Here is a 16,677-nt window from a genome sequence, read left to right on the forward strand (position 1 = left end):
TCGGATTACTAATGACCTGCTTTATGACCAAATGACACCCACCTTTGTGAAGTTTGTCACTTCGTGCGGGGATCTTTCATTTGGGATCGTTTCAGTCGGAAAGCCATCGCAGTATTTGCGCATGCATGGAAAGCTCAGCACGCGGAGGCATACAATAGTTGGTTGGTTGTCATTGGTAGTAGTTAGTATAAAGAGAAATAAATACAGTGGGACCTCGGATTACTAATGACCTGCTTTATGACCAAATCAGGAAATGCACCATTTTTCTGCAGAACCATCATGGAATTGCAGTTGTGGTCTCTAATTGTCATGACCAAGAAAAATGGCCAGCTGGTCCAACTCAGCGTCGGCCATGTACAGCCGAGTGCTTGCTTTGACCAAGGCAAGGGCATGCACACCTTTTGTTGGCTCGTGTTGGAATAACATACAGCAAAGTTCATTTTTCCAACAGTGGCATATCCACATCACCTTCACTACCCTGGCCACCACCTTGTACTTGTAGCCGACTTGAGATCTTGGGATCTATGAGGTCTTTCATTCATTTTTTTTTGGACCCTTCTAACGTGTGAAATCAACCTCTTCATTTCTCTCAACTTGCCTCGCATATTTTGATGGCGTCCGTTTCGGTTTAACAGATCTTGCCAACTATCAATCATGACTTGGTCAACAATGTCTGTGACAAGGTGAGTATTCAGGGCACTCGGGAAGACATCAGCCCTGACATGGGACGCTATCGGCGTTGTTCTTTCCTGGCTTGTGGGGGACTGGTCCAGATTCAAGCCAACTGTCAATGGAAAAATGTACCTTTCACGTTACAAGTGAAGTCTTCTAGTACTGAATCTTTCCACAAGTTTTCATTCAAACTACAACCGACTACATCATATTAAGTAAGCGACAATCAGGACATAACTGCTGGATAATGCAACCTGGTGTCAATTGGTGATAAGCCGCATCATGCAATAAGAGTCAAATTTCAAGCTAATCACGACGATGGCTTCCCTATTTATTCTTTCAATGCGGCTGCTTGTATGAGAGTATCGTTTCCTCAATTCCCTGTTGAATAGTTCAATGGTATTTGCCACCCCACAAATCAGGTGAATCATAAACATGATTGCATCGGCGCACCCACCCGTGTTGTGAGGCTTGCCTTTAGTCACGCCTCGTGCAATGACACAGTCGCGGATGGCATTCGAGACAACATAATGCGCCGATTCGTTTGGGATTCTTTCATTTCAGTGCAACGGAGATCGTAAAGATTATTGCGGCAGCTCGGTGCTTCCGGTTGACCAGCCGGCTTGTTGTTCCTACCTGGAGAGCTGCTCCAGTTAAAAGGGACTAACAGCTATAATGCAGATCTCTATCCAAGGGTGACATATCTGATGGAGGTGCTCTAAAGATCAAACAGTTCAGGCAAACATTTGGAATTCCTCGCCGAGTCCCATTGATGTCCGCCGGCCCCTTCAAAAGTGTTGTCCTCCCCCAACCATAACGATGTTAACATTATGAGGGCTAATCGTTGGTTTCATATTATTTCTTTTGTTTGTTTTCAGGGCAGGACTGAGTCTGTTTCATGCAGAATGACTAACTTAACAGACTTTTAAAAACTTCAGAAAAATAGGGCGGAGTGACAATAATCGAATTCGGATTGCAACACAATGCATGATTATTTTTTGTGTTTCATTTAAATTTTTAACACAAGCAATAAAATAATCTATATTCCAGAAAACAATATCAGATTTATTCTACATAAATGTTTTGGTCTTACAGGTTAGGTTTATGCTAAAATAAAGGCAAATAAATCATGACAGACAGTTTCTGTATCTACTTCAATTAAAGCTGTTAACTTACTTGACGCTTGGACCTACAGTCTTTTCAACTAAAAAAAATAAAATTAAAAATCTACCAAACAAGTGAGGCATAACCATGAATCCAATTGCAACAATAATAAAAACAATTTTGTGGCTTTATCACTTCAACTTTTGTGTTTCGCAAAACAATATCTAAACACACAACTTCTTCAGCAGTGAACCTGTCTAGACAAATAAATGTAAATAAATACATGGAGAAAAAAAAACAATAGAGCCTGGTGGGTGACCTAAATTAAGCAATTATTTTTTTTTTGGTCTCTAATTGCACCCTTTGCAATTTGTAATTTGCATCCTACTGCATTGAGATGTCGATTTGAATTTGATTAATGCCTCATCCTAAATAATCATTATTGCATTTGTAAGATGTGGTGGCATATCTGAATGCCACTCAACATCTTGACAACATTTAGCAGCTTCAGGGAAACATTCGATCTGTTCATTTTCCTCACTCATCAGGATGCAGTAAAAATGTCATCTTTTTAATCTTAAACAGTTACTTTTTCATCTTTCATTCTCCTAGCTTCACCACGATTTTGTAAAGATGAAAGGCAATTGCTGTCTAAAATCGACTGAGTATGAATAATGACTGTAACATGGCCCAATCACTTCTCCGGGAAAAAAAAGAATTAGAGAGGATTATTCCTGAAAGGGGAAAAAACATGCCGCTTATTAAATCAGCCCCTCTTCATGCTTTTCATGGGTGGTCAGCAGTAATCAGTTTAGTGTCTGCCTCTTTCAGGTTGTTAAGACATGCACTCTTCATTTGCACAAATAGCATGATGGTTTCAAGCACCCATATAAATTAATCCCCCTTAAAGTTTTGTCGAGAAAAAAAAAAAACAAACCACCCACTTTTAATCTGAAACCTGCGATTCCACCCCACAACCACCACCCCCAATTCCTTCACCGTATACTTGCAGGAAAGATATCCGCACCCTCTTTTCGCACACGTGCATAAAGAGACACACAATGTCACACACAAGAACCACACTGTATAATTTAGAAAGCCTAAGCTCTTTCAATACTCCAAAATGCCAGATAAACTTTTCTCATTTGCTCCTAATTTGGTCACGCAAGATAATGCCAACATCTGAAGGCTTTTTAAACTGCTATTTAAAATGCATTCCTGAAAGGAGCCGGTGCTGGCATCTCTGCACCTTGTCAGCTCCAATAATTATTTCCAATCCGGAGCTAGCCCTTAATGTGCTGATTAATCCAGCCCTCTTTTTGCTGCGAGATGCATTCGGCTCCATTAATTTTTCAAAAAGGCCTCACTCACTTTGCCGCGAGCCCCGCAGATGTCAGGGCCGTGACAGAGAAAGCCATTAGAAGTTAACACCTCCCACTCCCCAGAGACTGGTATCCCTCATTCGAATGCCAAGCACCCGCATTAGGCACATCAGTTGCCAGGCTTGGCATCGGCTGAACTTGGACATCACCGTCTCAGCCCCCTCCTAAAAGGAGAGAACAGCTTTAATAAGGGTGGTTTCAAGAAACCGGAATAATGAGGGAGAGAGGGCTGGGGAGTTGAGCACTGACACTTTGCTCTCCTTCTTTGAGGAGGATTCTCGAGATTGAGGATCGAATCCCATGTCATGTTATGTGATGTTGTGATGACAAACCGCTTCTCACAGGCTCAATGGCAGACTTCAGATCAGCTCCTGTAAAAATGCCCTTTGGAAGAATTTGCTCGGCCATATTGTTAAATTCAAAGCGACTGGAGATCTATGTTCCAAACCTTCTTTCACTCAAGAGCTTTGTGTCGCTCCCCCTCAACTAGACTGGTTACAAGCTGTCTGAATTGAGGAGCCCCTATCCCCCCACCAACCCTTCCTGCTCGCCCAGCTTTTATCTGCCAATAGGTAGGTGAATGGTGGGAATTAGGATTCCTGGGGAGACTTGGGATGGAGAGAATAGAAACAAAGACTTCCCCATGTCGGGAACCGATGTCTCTTTTTCCACAGCTTTTCCCTTTCATCCCAAGGGCTCCTGTCAGACAGAGGGAAGGCGAACGGGAGCACGTATAATACCTTTTAAGAGCCTGCCAGTTCACTCCCATGTGATAAGCTCTGCTCGAATCACAATGGAGTTTCAGGACCCCACTGCAGTCACCCCACTGTCGGCCTGAGAACGCACTCCAACAAACGCGCCGAGATGAGTCGCACACGTAAACATAGCACTGGACGTACAGATATGTGATCAAATCGCATCATATGAACACAACGATTGAGACACTCTCTTGATCACTTGTTCATTCTAGTTTGGGATTCAACCATTTCCACTGAGCAAGGCACAATATTTTTGCATTTCTATTGCATCAAAGAGCAACGCGTTTATCCACAAAAACAAATTGTCGCACTAGTTTGCTAGGGAAAGAGTGCTACTCAGTGACGAAGCAGGTTAGGGGAAAGGGGGGGGACGCAAAATTTTGTGCCGCTCAAAGTTAGAAGTACAAATAGTAGCGGGAAACAAAATGTTGTTCGAGCACCTTGATAGCATTGGTTGCGGTCACAGCCGTCGTCCCCATGGGCAAGGCCGAGGGGGCCGCGCTTGCTCACCAAGTTGCTTGTGCCCCCCAACTTGAGGCATGGATCTCTTAAAGTTAACAAGGTGTTTTTTTTTTAAATGTATATATACATTTTTTAAATCATAGTTTCTGGTTTTGTGTTAAGAAATGCTAGTGTTGAGTTGTGTATCACACAGTTTAAATGAATAATTATGAGATTTAGTTTTGATTGATGGGAATCTAATCTGCAACAGCCTATCATGCCGCCAAGTCAATGTCGCTGCTGATGTCCCTCTAATAACTCCTTAAACTGCACTCGCTATAGCTGGTTGTATTTGCTGTAGGCCGGAATCATTTATCAATATTGTAGCTTTTTTTTTTTTTTTTTTTTAGAATCAATATTGGTTTTACCTGCTCAATTTGTTACAGCTGCAGCTGTTGTGAAAGCGCTATATATAAATCAGGATGTATTGTATTGTATTGTATTGTATTGTATTGTATTGTATTGTATTGTATTGTAAAACTGCGTGTACAAATAATTTTTGCACTTAAATGCAACTCTAAGGACAGCCAATCACAAACCTCATTTCCAGAGATGGCCATTCCATCACGACTGACGTCACTGAGGGACGCGCATTTTGCTGACAAATGACGAGAAAAAAAAAAAAGAAATGACGGACTACACACTGACGGAAGTGGGTTTACTAACCGGCTCAAGTACCGACAGACCTCTCAGTCTGTCACTGACGGATGCTCGTTTTGCTGACGACTGATCGAAACACGACTCGCCTATCTTGTGTGTTTGTTTTTCTCCATATGGAAATGTTTTGCGCTTCCCGTACAGTAAGTGGCGGTGTTCAACAAAGAGCTGTAAATCCGTCAATAAACCAAGAAGATAAAGAAGAAGAAGATGACGATGATGATAGGAATAGGAGAACGCCTTGGAATGGATAATACCCTTGGTCATATAGCGAAGTGGGATTTGTCATTTTAAACTTCAAAACTTTTTAGCATTCGAGGAGTACTCCCGCTGTACTTAACAGTTAGATTGGTAAATAAGTGAATGTGAAATATATGTGAGTGTATGTGTGTAAAAAGATCTTTGGGCAGCCACTGTATGGTGGAGATACACTGATAGGTAGTGCACTCCATTTACCATTTTAATCAAATTGGATTTTTCATCTATTTAACAATATTGTGGGTTTTTTTCCATGGGACAATAGACGGATTGGCGAATCAGTGAAATTTACTGCAGGAAGTGTTTATGGATGTGGTTAAAATAACATGACGGACTGACCGACTGACAATGACAGTTTGGTTCGGCTCAAAAAAAATGACGGACTGACGATGACGCATGGGTGCCCAGCCCGCTGACAAATGATGAATGACGGACCGGCAGGATTTTGTAAATCGCCCATGCAGCCCTGCTCATTTCATGCATGCCACGGTACATCAGATGAAGGCACCCAAATGCAAACATCCGAGAGCGGGAGCAAAGATGAGAGACGCACTGGGAATTAAGGTGGAAGTTAAGGAGGTTACAGAACACAATTCTCCAGAGTTAGTGGTAAATATTTTTTTCGGTAATTTGGATTAAAAAAAGGAGACTCTGAACCAGTGCATGGTGTTGTGCTTGTTGTACTCAAATGCAAGAAAGCAACGTTATGTTACACCACATGAAACAAAACCCGACACAGTTTTAGCGCTTTGAGCCACATCGTAAACTGTGAGAGGTCCTGTCTGGAGCCAAACATGATGTATAAGAATCCGTTGCACTGTTGCATTTGAGCTACGCACACACACACAAACACACACATATACACACATCTCTGTTTATGTGGTAGTAGGCGTACCCACACCCCACCACCCCATGCATTTCAAGTGCCCTCCTAAAAACTTCGGACTGGAGACTGATCTGGTTGTCTTGGCCCTCATGAACCCCTCACCCTCTTCCCCCATGTTTTGTCCAAACACCTTTTAGCATAAAATCGTGTTAATGAAAAAAGAAATATTGGTCGACCCGTAATTACCGGGTCACGCATCGGGCTCTAATGCTGCGCTGAGGTTGCCAATAACTCCACTCAATAGTGGCGGTATTATGTATACAGTATTTTGTATACAATCCCTCCAGCAAAGTATTCAAAATCTGTATAAACAGAGGCCGTGTCAAAATCCCAGCCTTTTTGAATGTTAATGAAAGGGAGGTGTTAGGGTGTCGGAAATCTGTCCAATAATGATAACAGTACAACTCCTGTTTACACTGAGCACGCTTCAGCTCCCAAAACCCAAAGTGCAGCCTCATTTACGTGCTAATGTGGGGAGGCAGATAAAGGACGGAGGAGCGATCACATGCACTGTCAGAGAGTCACCCTTTGAACCATCCCTCATGCCAGTGAAGAGGGGGGAAATTAAAGAGCCTCAGCCGCTTTACCACCTTTCAAATACAACTCACACTCCACGTTTCTGACAGAGAGAAAAATAGCTGTGTGAGTTTTGACACACACACACACACACGTTTACCACGGTGTGTATACTGAGATTTTCCCTGACAATTCCTCCACATGATTGTTGTAGGAGGCAGCAGAATTAAAGGTTGATGTAATGTACATGACAGGGCTAAACATGGCTCCGCTTTGGAAAAGGCATTAAATAGACTCTGCTCGAATAACTGCTTTTTTTTTTTTTTTTTTTTGTGCCATGCAGCCAGAGCGCCACCCGACTGACTTAACACCGCTTACTTAGCGCAGACAGAAACGAAGCAAGACGAAGATCAACCTCGTGTCACGTGTCTTTGAGTCGCGCCATACTCATCAGCAGCTGTTTCCAGCAAATAAGCTTTTATGAACCAACTGCAATGCTACCTGCCAGCCAGACGCCTTGAGGAACTGGCTGTTGGAAAAGCTTCACTCGAGTATGTGGAGGCCAAAAAAACAGTGGAAAGGAGAGCGAGCGTTACACTTCTGTTTGACTGCCGAAACGGTGACGTTGCTGCGTCTGCTCTACAGCATGAGTAAATAAATATACAATAAACATTTGCTAACCTATTCCTGACGGGAAAATATGATGTCACAGCGGGCTGAAACCAACTTTGGACAGGAAGAAAAATCAATCATCGCCTACGGTGATTTCACCATTTTGCTTTAGACTGTAAAAGCAAAGCTTAGAGTCAAAACTATGAATGGAATTTGCAACGTCATCGACAGACAAATTTAACGTGAAATAATATTAGCAGAGATGATTGCTACCTACACACGGGAGGAAAATATGTTGTAAGGACCAATGCTAAAACAGATATTCAGGGGAGAGCTCCTGTCTGGTATTATTTTTACTTTTATTCTCTGCACTGCGAGAGGTTCCAGTGATGTGACTTTTGTCCCAAAGAGTCATGAACACACACACACACACGCACACACACACGCACTCGCCACATAGACACTTCCAGTGTTAATCTTTCATCCAGTGACCTGTATATAAACATCTTTTCATTTCTTGAGGTCAGACAAATAAAATATTAATACCTTGATTTCAAAACACTATTACAAGAAAAATCGGCGCTTTTTAACCCCTCCACTGTACATGGTTCCACTTGAGCAACCCCATCCACAGAGTGTTCCGAAGTGGCTAAAACAAATGAACTACTTGCCAACGCAATATGACCCCGATCTGGTCAAGAAGAAGACTGATGGGGCATGTACGTGATCCCAGCGACAAGGCTTTTAGGAGGAGTGATTCTTTTGAAACATGGACATCCTCATGCAGCCTTGAAAGGTGCGCTGAGGTCTTGGACAAATAGGCTTGACTGGTCTCCGTCACACCGCACCCCGCCTTCCTGACACAGCCAGCCTGTTAATGACAGAAGCCCACGAGGACATATTAGTGGTGCCGCATTAACTGTTCCCACATGCCGCTGAAATTTCAAAGTAATACACCTGTAATTCTTCCGTCGTTTGTTAATATTTTACACGCGGGTTTCGGGTCAACCTTTGAAAGTGGTCACAGTTTGATACTTGTGTTTGGATTTTGTTCACACCTGCTTACACTTTTACAATGACCGCTTTAACTTTAACCGCTTTGCGGAGGTTGTGTAATGCGGCCACAGAATCTGTAATATTGCCCACATAAAAGTGCACAGTCTAACTCGGAGGCCATTTCGCCATGTCATAATTTCCCTCCATCTGATTTGGTTCATGGAGGAACAATACTTTCAAGTCGGTGACAGATGTAGAACGTTTATTGCACAGAACATTTCAGTCAACTGTGCACGTTGCAGCCTTAATGCAGTACTGTATGTTGAAAGGGAAGTGGATACCGGTGGCAGATACATTATTTCCAGAATGAAGAGACATAACTTACTGTACATACAACTTCAACATTTGCAGCGGTTATGGGCAGGAATTACATCCTGGAAATCCCTTTAATGGAAAAATTGTACAGTGTGGAATCATATTTTTGCTTTCTTATTAACCATCCGGAGCTGTCGATCTTCTTCTTCCTTGTGGATGTTGTAAAATGAAATACATTATTAACATTGTTGTATTGAAATATAGACATTAGTCACAATAAGTTTGGGATATTTGGCTTTGAAATTGGTGACATTTCGGGATGAACCTAAAAAGCACCTTCTCTAAACTTTTGAATGCACGTTGAACTGTTCAAAATTTCAGCTCTCTTTGCACAATTTTGCAAGGCAAGGCCGAGCTAAAGACTTAAAAACAAAGAACAGGAATACAAATATCGCTAGTTTTGACAACAGCGGCTCAGTGTTGGTAGACAGTGCAAGTGCACTCAAGTGTAAAACTGGCTCATCTTGATTTTTGGGGTGGTGCAAGCCTCGTTTTGCCTGTTTGGTTATTTAGTTCTTATCTCTTCGTCATGCTGGGCGTTATGACGTACTGTAGTTTGGTCCTCTCACATGCCCGGTGCAACTGACAATTTGGTGGCTGAAAGATACTAAATTTCACACCTGCTGGAACCACGCCTAAATATTGGCACAAGCAGCCAAATGCAATTTTGGTGAATTTCATGAAGCTGCAGACAGACAGATTCTCAGCTCAATGGAAATGTGTGGTGGATGTCATCATATGTCATTCATAAATACAATAACAGTGTGCATTAAGCCCACTCAATCAGAGCTATACACACACACACACACACACACACACATATAGTACATACATAGAATGTCTTTGGCATTTGTTATTTTATGATGAACAAAGTTCTAAGCACATCATCTGCACATTATTGGACAGTGACTTTTCTGTAGCTAATCCTTGTTTCTTGCCACCATTCCACGCCCCCCTTGCCGCTAATAAGAATCGATTGGTCCCCTGTCGTATGCTACCTTCCTTTGTGCATGTGTGAGCACTAGTTTACTGTAGCGTCCAACAACAACACAACATTGCTTCTGCAATTGGCATAAAATTTTCCCCAACATATTTTGCAATTATCTACCAACTACTTTTCCACCGGTTTGAGCAATTTGACCCATGTTTTTTTTTAAATTAATAATTGCGATGATCAGCATGATGGGTATTTAGCCTACAGTTATTTCCTTCCCGAAATATGGACAATCAGTAACATTTGACATCTCGTGTGTGAGCAAGAAACCTAAAGGCTTCTATTTGGGGCTCATCAAAGGCACTTCAAATGCTGGTAGGTTGCGCTGACTCCCATTTATAATTCATTTGATTGTGATTGGTTATTTCCGAGCGATCATATCCCCAGCTACAGTATAAGAAGGTGTCTACACTGCAACCACATTACTGTACAGCAGTTCTTTTTTTTTTTTTTTTTACTTCCCCTTTTGAGAAAAAAAAAAATTTACAGGTTGTATGTCATATTAACAGTGGAAAAGGTTTTTAAGTGACTTATCTTGGTCTCATTATTTTATCTCCCAAAAACCTGACATTTGAACAGAGCAGTGTGTAGACTTTTGATATCCAAAGCATGGAAAACAGGCAAACTTGTTATGGCCCATAAACAGAACCCCCAACTGACTGAAGGTTCAGACAGGGGACAAGAAAGATTGTACAAGAATTGCTTTTAGTGGTGGATCGGCATTGTAGGAATTTTTTAATTTCCTGTTCCTGAATAATTCTGCGCTAGTTAGGTTCCTGGACACGATCCTGCCCTGTACCTCCTCTGATCATCTCAATCCATCGGACAGATGCGGGGAAACATGCTATAATCCGTTATCGCTGCTCAATGACATGGTGGCCATGTGCCGGGCCTAAATGGTATCAGACTGGGCGTAGCTTACTTAGAGGCAGCTGGACTTCAGGATGTGATGTCACAGTCTGGGGCACCCCCCCGTCCCTCAACCCACCCACCCCGTCATGCACACACCTGCCAAAGAAGTGACTAGTCAATCCTTCAGGCACTTTATGAGCTCCTGGTGATAAATGGGAATGATTAGGCCGTTTTTACTGTGCAAATAAAGAAAGCAGTCAAATAAGAAGCAGAACGAAGTGAGTGGTAAGTGCTTTACAGTGGGGGCGTTGACTTCCAGGCCTGCAGGGCTGTGGAGCTGGAGGTATTCCCTCTTTAACCCCCAACCTGCCACCCTCTCCAGTGCACGCCCATCATGGCCATTCAGGGTCAAATAAATCACCTACCACGACAGGTGACCTGTTGTTTATTCGTAAACGTCTGAAGGAAGGTAGTGGAGGGGTTAAAGCACCAGTCTTAAGGTAGATTTTGCAGTCCCTCAGGGAGGCTCCTGTGCAAGCCTGGAGAATGAGCACCGCTAAACCGGCAGCAACGGATGGCTAGAATGAATTGTGAAAGAACGACGACGACTCAATTAGTATTTTTTTGAAGGAAACATATCTTTGTTCTTATCTGATAGTCTCAAACATAGAGTGGAAACTCACAATTCTGTCAGATCAGAATGAATTTTGCGGACTAATACATTTCTAATGTTACACCCAAAAAATTTCGAACCATCGCCATAGGTGTGTATGCTCTCTGTGTCTTTATTAAGACATTTATCCCTCATGAAGGGGCAGCCAAAAAGTGTTCAAAGAACGTACAAAGAGAAGAACAATTTGCACTGGAAGTAATATGAAGTGAACCGACTCGCATTCACATCAGTAAGAACCTATTGATACTTTAAGGGTCATCACTTGGAATTTGAGGTCGTTTTTGTGCTTCTTAGGCTAATTGAAGACTCCAAATTGCCCATACGAGGGAATCTTTGAATGGTTGTGTGTCTGCCCAGTATGTGCCCAGCGACTGGAAGGCAAACAGTCCAGGATGTATGCAGCATCTGGGGTAAGCTCCTGTGACCTAATGACGATAATAATGCCAAGCGGTATAAAAATGGATGGATGGATTAACATGGCGGCCTGGTGGTCCAATGAGTGCTTAGTGCGTTGACTGGTACCGGGTTCAATTCCAGCTCCGGCCTCCCTGAGTGGAGTTTGCATGTTCGACCCCGGCCTCGGGTGGGTTTTCTGCGGGTACTCCGGTTTCCTCCCACATTCCAAAAACATGCATGGCAGGCTGATTGAACACTCCAAATTGTCCCTAAGTGTGAGTGTGAGCGTGGATGGTTGTTCGTCTATGTGTGCCCTGCGATTGGCTGGCAACCGGTTCAGGGTGTCCCCCGCCTACTGCCCGAAGACAGCTGGGATAGGCTCCAGCACCTCCCGCGGCTCAGAAAATGGATGGATGGATGGATTAACATTGCTTAACTTCTCTTCACACTCGTAAGGGTTCACCTTGGCAATACGAAACGGTTTCTTTCTTTCACCGGAATATTTATAATGGGAAAAAAAATCTCTTCTCAATGTGGACAAAACAGATGTTGATCGATAAACCGGAATATATTTTGTTCAAACTTTCGCTGTTCGATCACGGATGAGTTCATCAATTGCAGCATTACATGAATGAAGCAATTCCAAGTTGATTGCCAAGAGTGGCCTTTGGGGGAAGCTAAAGAAAGTCTGACATTTATCACAGTGATATGTTACACTACATTATTGTCTGAATGCTGTCTCCCAAACTATGTGAGCCTGACAGATTCCAAAGCAGCAGAGGCCTTCGCACAACACAATCACCCCGTCACAATCCAACAATTACTCGCGCCTTCTCCCAAAGCTAAGTCAACCCTAACGTTTTGGAATTAAAATAATGATTGTCTAAACATTTAGACATTGGATTTCTGTGTACACACACCTTTGCCTCGGCGATGTGTTGTCACGAGGCTGGCAAAACAACATTAGCCTGAAAGAACCGTGCAAAATATATCAATATCAATTGATGTCATCTGCCCATGTAATGTAAAGCTGAGATTGAGCTCCATCAATTAGGATTTGCAGTGGAGCAGAAAATAGCCTGAGGTGCTAAGGTGGAGGAATGTACATGGGAAAAAAAAACAAAAACTTTTCACATGCACACATTTGAATGTTCAAATCACAGTCATATTAAATGCCTGTCACGGTTTCCAGAAACAATAATCCACCGTTACTTTTGTCCTATCTTTCAGATTGTGACGACAGTATCGTCCAAATCTTACAAACTCAACTAGGGGATGACAGTCATAATCATAAATCCTTCTCGGAAATATCTCATAATTACACGTCTTCCTTGGTGTGGTGAAAGACACAATAATAGTTGCTTTCTCCCATCACAGGCCAAGGTGTTGCAATATCTTGTGTTTCCTCCTCAAGGTGCTACACGTCCTACGCTCATTCAACAGGATTTGAAGCGACTTGACTCAACAAGCGCTCACACCACGTTAATACTTTGTTGCTTCTGGTAGCGCTGGCACCAAGACAAAACTTGCTTGAATCCACAGTTTCAATTCTAAACCGACATTTTGGGAGGGAAAATTTTCAGGCCATCATTATGTATGACATCGCGCATTATTTTAAGCGCAGCGCTAACAAAAGCGTTAGCGCTGCGCATTTATATGCTGCAGATTCCAAATGCCCAGCCTCAACAAAGGGTGTTTAAGTGGAAGAATATTTGGAAACTTATCTAACATAAATTGAAGCAACACTCAGAGCAGGAAGTAACAAAAACAATGGAAAGTGTTGGAACAGAGTTGTTCTTTTACCACTATTTGTTACGGGAAAAAAATGGAGGAAGCGTTGTCTCCTGCAGCGGACTGGGGCGGACTTCCTCATGACGCGGTCGTTTGTGTTGTTAAAGGTCAAATACTTAACTCTCCGTATTGCCGTTGGTAGTTAGTGCAGCAGAAAGTCACTTTCGACAGAAAGAATGTGAGTAATTGTTTCCCTTTCTCTCAGACTGTATGGGGACAAAGCAGACAGAAGTTGGAAAACTTGCGGAGAGACGTCCATCGTGATTTGTGGGCTGCGATTGAGGCCGCCGCTCATCTCGCAGGCGTCCTAATCTGCCGCTCGAATCTCTTTACTGTCACATCAGTGAAACCTGTAAAGTTGATATTTTCGCAGGCTATAATTTGGAGTGGATATTATCAGCGCGGGTATCAGCGCGTCAGCCTGAGCGAAATGATGAATCCGTTAAAATGACTCATTACCTGCTCAAATCCGGTTTATCACCTTGATCTGCCTTCACAAGCGGCATCCGAACAGAAAACTTCCTCTCAGGTCATTGCTGCTGACAGCTCAAATCATGTCACTTATTGAGCAAGAGGTTGAGTGCTGAAGCTTGACAAGCAGGCGTAATAAGCCCGGCAGTTGAGTTGTCACCCATGGGTGCTGCCTCGGGGAACTGAGTCCTTGCGAGCATCTTTGGATTCCTGGGCCAGAATGTAACTCTTTGTTCTGCAGAAATGAGAAATATTTTCATGCTTGACGTGTTCGTGTAATAGCGGGGTAATGAGTGTCAAAGTGCTGTGGCCGTTCCAAATACCTTTTGCTATCCTTTTCTTTAGTGTCAAAGACGCAATCCGCATGCAAGGTGTAGCAGCTGCCACTGTCTCACTTCCCGACGTGTGATTTATGTCAGCGGTGAGCCACGGCGCGTTGAAAACATAAATGTTACTCATTAAACATTTATACAACCAGCCTTTTTTTTTTCCCCGTTTCGTCAAGACATGCACCGACATAACACTATGTTGAAATTTGGAGGAAAAGAAACGACTGTCATGAGGCAATAATTCATTACATCAAGTAGTGTCATTCATTTTAACAGTGACTCCGTGTGGGTGGATGATTGATTGATTCACTCGTGAAGAATTACACACGTGTGTCACAAAGGCTTTGTTCCAAAAATTTTAGCATACAAACTCATCTTTTTTTTGTTGTTGGTGTTGTTTTATCTAGCCTATTTAATGGAGGCGGGCTACATTCTACAATGCTAAGTGCTGTTAATCCTGGCCTGAGGCCTCAGACAACAGAAATACAAATTTGCGGCTGCCTTAATTACTGGATTTCAAAAACAAACAATAAACCTGCTTTTGATAGAGATGCTGCTGGGGAGCAAACGACCTCTGGGCTTATTGCCATATTATGATGTCTTAGCAAGATTAGTTTAAAAAAAAAAGTCACATGTGATGTGGAAGTGGCTCAACGTTGAGGTTGACGACATTCCAACGTGAGCGAATATTAGTTGACGCAATTATTTTTGGATTTTGGCAGAAAGGAGAACGGTATAAGGGCCGCACTGAGAATGTAAATACGGGAACAAAAAAAAGGCACGATAAAACTAGAATAAAGTTGCGATATTACGCGCAGAGACCCGTTCAAGATATTGTTACATAGGTAGACTGTAATGTATTGTCAAAAATCACCGATGCTAGCAGACGTAGCGGGACCCTGCAAATGTTTGTGTATGACACATGGTTTCTTTGTTTGTTCAATTGTCGAAACAGAATTATTTGGGACCAATATTTTATATGACCTGAGTAAGACACGGCAGAAACGGCGGCTTCTGCTCTTACACTGCGCCGTTTATATTTGTGTCATAAAGTTGATTTGTTTTTCTTTTCTGGTATTGTGAGAAAAAGCCACCATGATGCCAACATTTAGGGTTCCCCGTTTATCAAAGCGGTATGAGTTGATTAAGAGATAAATACCGAGATAAAGGCGTGTCTGTTTTTACGCTTGAGTGATACCTCCTCCTGCACAAAGATGCTCTGTTCTCTCCTGACCACCCGAGTACTGCAGGTCCGCTTTTGATTCTATTTTATGAGTCCTAATTGTGACTGACCCGTCCGGCCGGTGGCTTTATTTCATCCCGGGAAGAGGGCTTTGCTCCTTGCGCCTGATTGGAGCATCTCATCGCGCTGACCTCCACCTTCACGGGACGGTGAGGGACAGGTCTCAAGTTCACGCTCCCTCTTGGGTGGTACGACTCTCAGTTTACCTCCACCTGTCCGCCGGGGTGAGCTTCACCCGTCACCTCTCGCCCTCCGGCTTCTCTCGGAGGAGAATTAACAGAAGCGGCTCAGTTCCGTTTACAGCTCCTGAACAAGCCTTCGGCTTTGTTTACCAACACTGCTTTCAAGCGCTATCACATTATGCGGGACAATACGGCTTGATGACATTGCTTTAAATGAGCGTATGCCTTATAAGAATATTCATAATCATCCCAGAGCAGGGCAACACTAAATACTTTTGCGCACTGCACTCAAGCGGCTGCTCTTCTTGTTTACGCAGTAACATAAGAATGTGAGTTTAACCCTTTATTCAACTACAAATTCCCCATTGTTTGCATAACCTCCCGGTGACTCGCAAGTCACATTTGTTCTGTAGGTCTCAGTACAGCGAAAAATGGCCGCCGCTTGACCAGGTCCTCTTTGATGCAATAATGAAAACAAATGGCTGTAACGCAATAATAGATGGAGGAGCGCCGCGGTTTCAAAGCTGCCGTTGCAGTGAGTTGACGTGCGAGCAGGAAAACACCAAGCTGCGTTTGTCATCGCTCTTGACATTGTCTCTCACACAAATTATTTCCTCAAGCTCTCTTTAGAGTATTTTGTCATCTTAGGGCACAATTAATCACAGGAAGTGCAGTTCCATATGTCTCTGCAGTGACTTTAACTGACCCCAGTTAAAGTCAGAGTAAAATCATTTTCCGGTTTCTACTTCAAGGTTAAGATATTATAGAAATTTAGCTTTTTGCATGCTTTAAAAAAAAAACAGTTTGGTCTGCAGAGAAAGTGCCACCCGTTTTCCGGACCGTTTGTCTGGCTCAGGGTCGAAGGTTATCCGCCTGCTTCTGAAAATGTATTTTGCCACACCATTTTGAACTTCGCTGATTGTAACAGCACAATTAATCTAATTTACATACATTTCCCCACCCATGACTTGACAACTAGGCTCAGCGAAGATCCTCCCCTTTCAAGCCGCTTTGTCTGAAAGCCAAATA

General features: G+C 42.9%; 1 long non-coding RNA gene across 1 annotated transcript; it reads right to left on the reverse strand.

Moving 5' to 3' along the window:
* Positions 1-13,270: 13,270 nt before the first annotated feature.
* On the reverse strand, positions 13,271-14,330 carry LOC109523040 (uncharacterized). The gene is made up of 3 exons (XR_002169686.1): positions 14,218-14,330; positions 13,883-14,129; positions 13,271-13,773 (listed from the first exon to the last, which is right to left on the reverse strand). It is a non-coding gene; the product is annotated as an uncharacterized LOC109523040 (long non-coding RNA).
* Between the last annotated feature and the right edge of the window lie 2,347 nt (positions 14,331-16,677).

This window comes from Hippocampus comes, unplaced genomic scaffold, assembly GCF_001891065.2.
Source record: "Hippocampus comes isolate QL1 unplaced genomic scaffold, H_comes_QL1_v1.1 scaffold36, whole genome shotgun sequence".
Classification (NCBI taxonomy): Eukaryota; Metazoa; Chordata; class Actinopteri; order Syngnathiformes; family Syngnathidae; genus Hippocampus; species Hippocampus comes.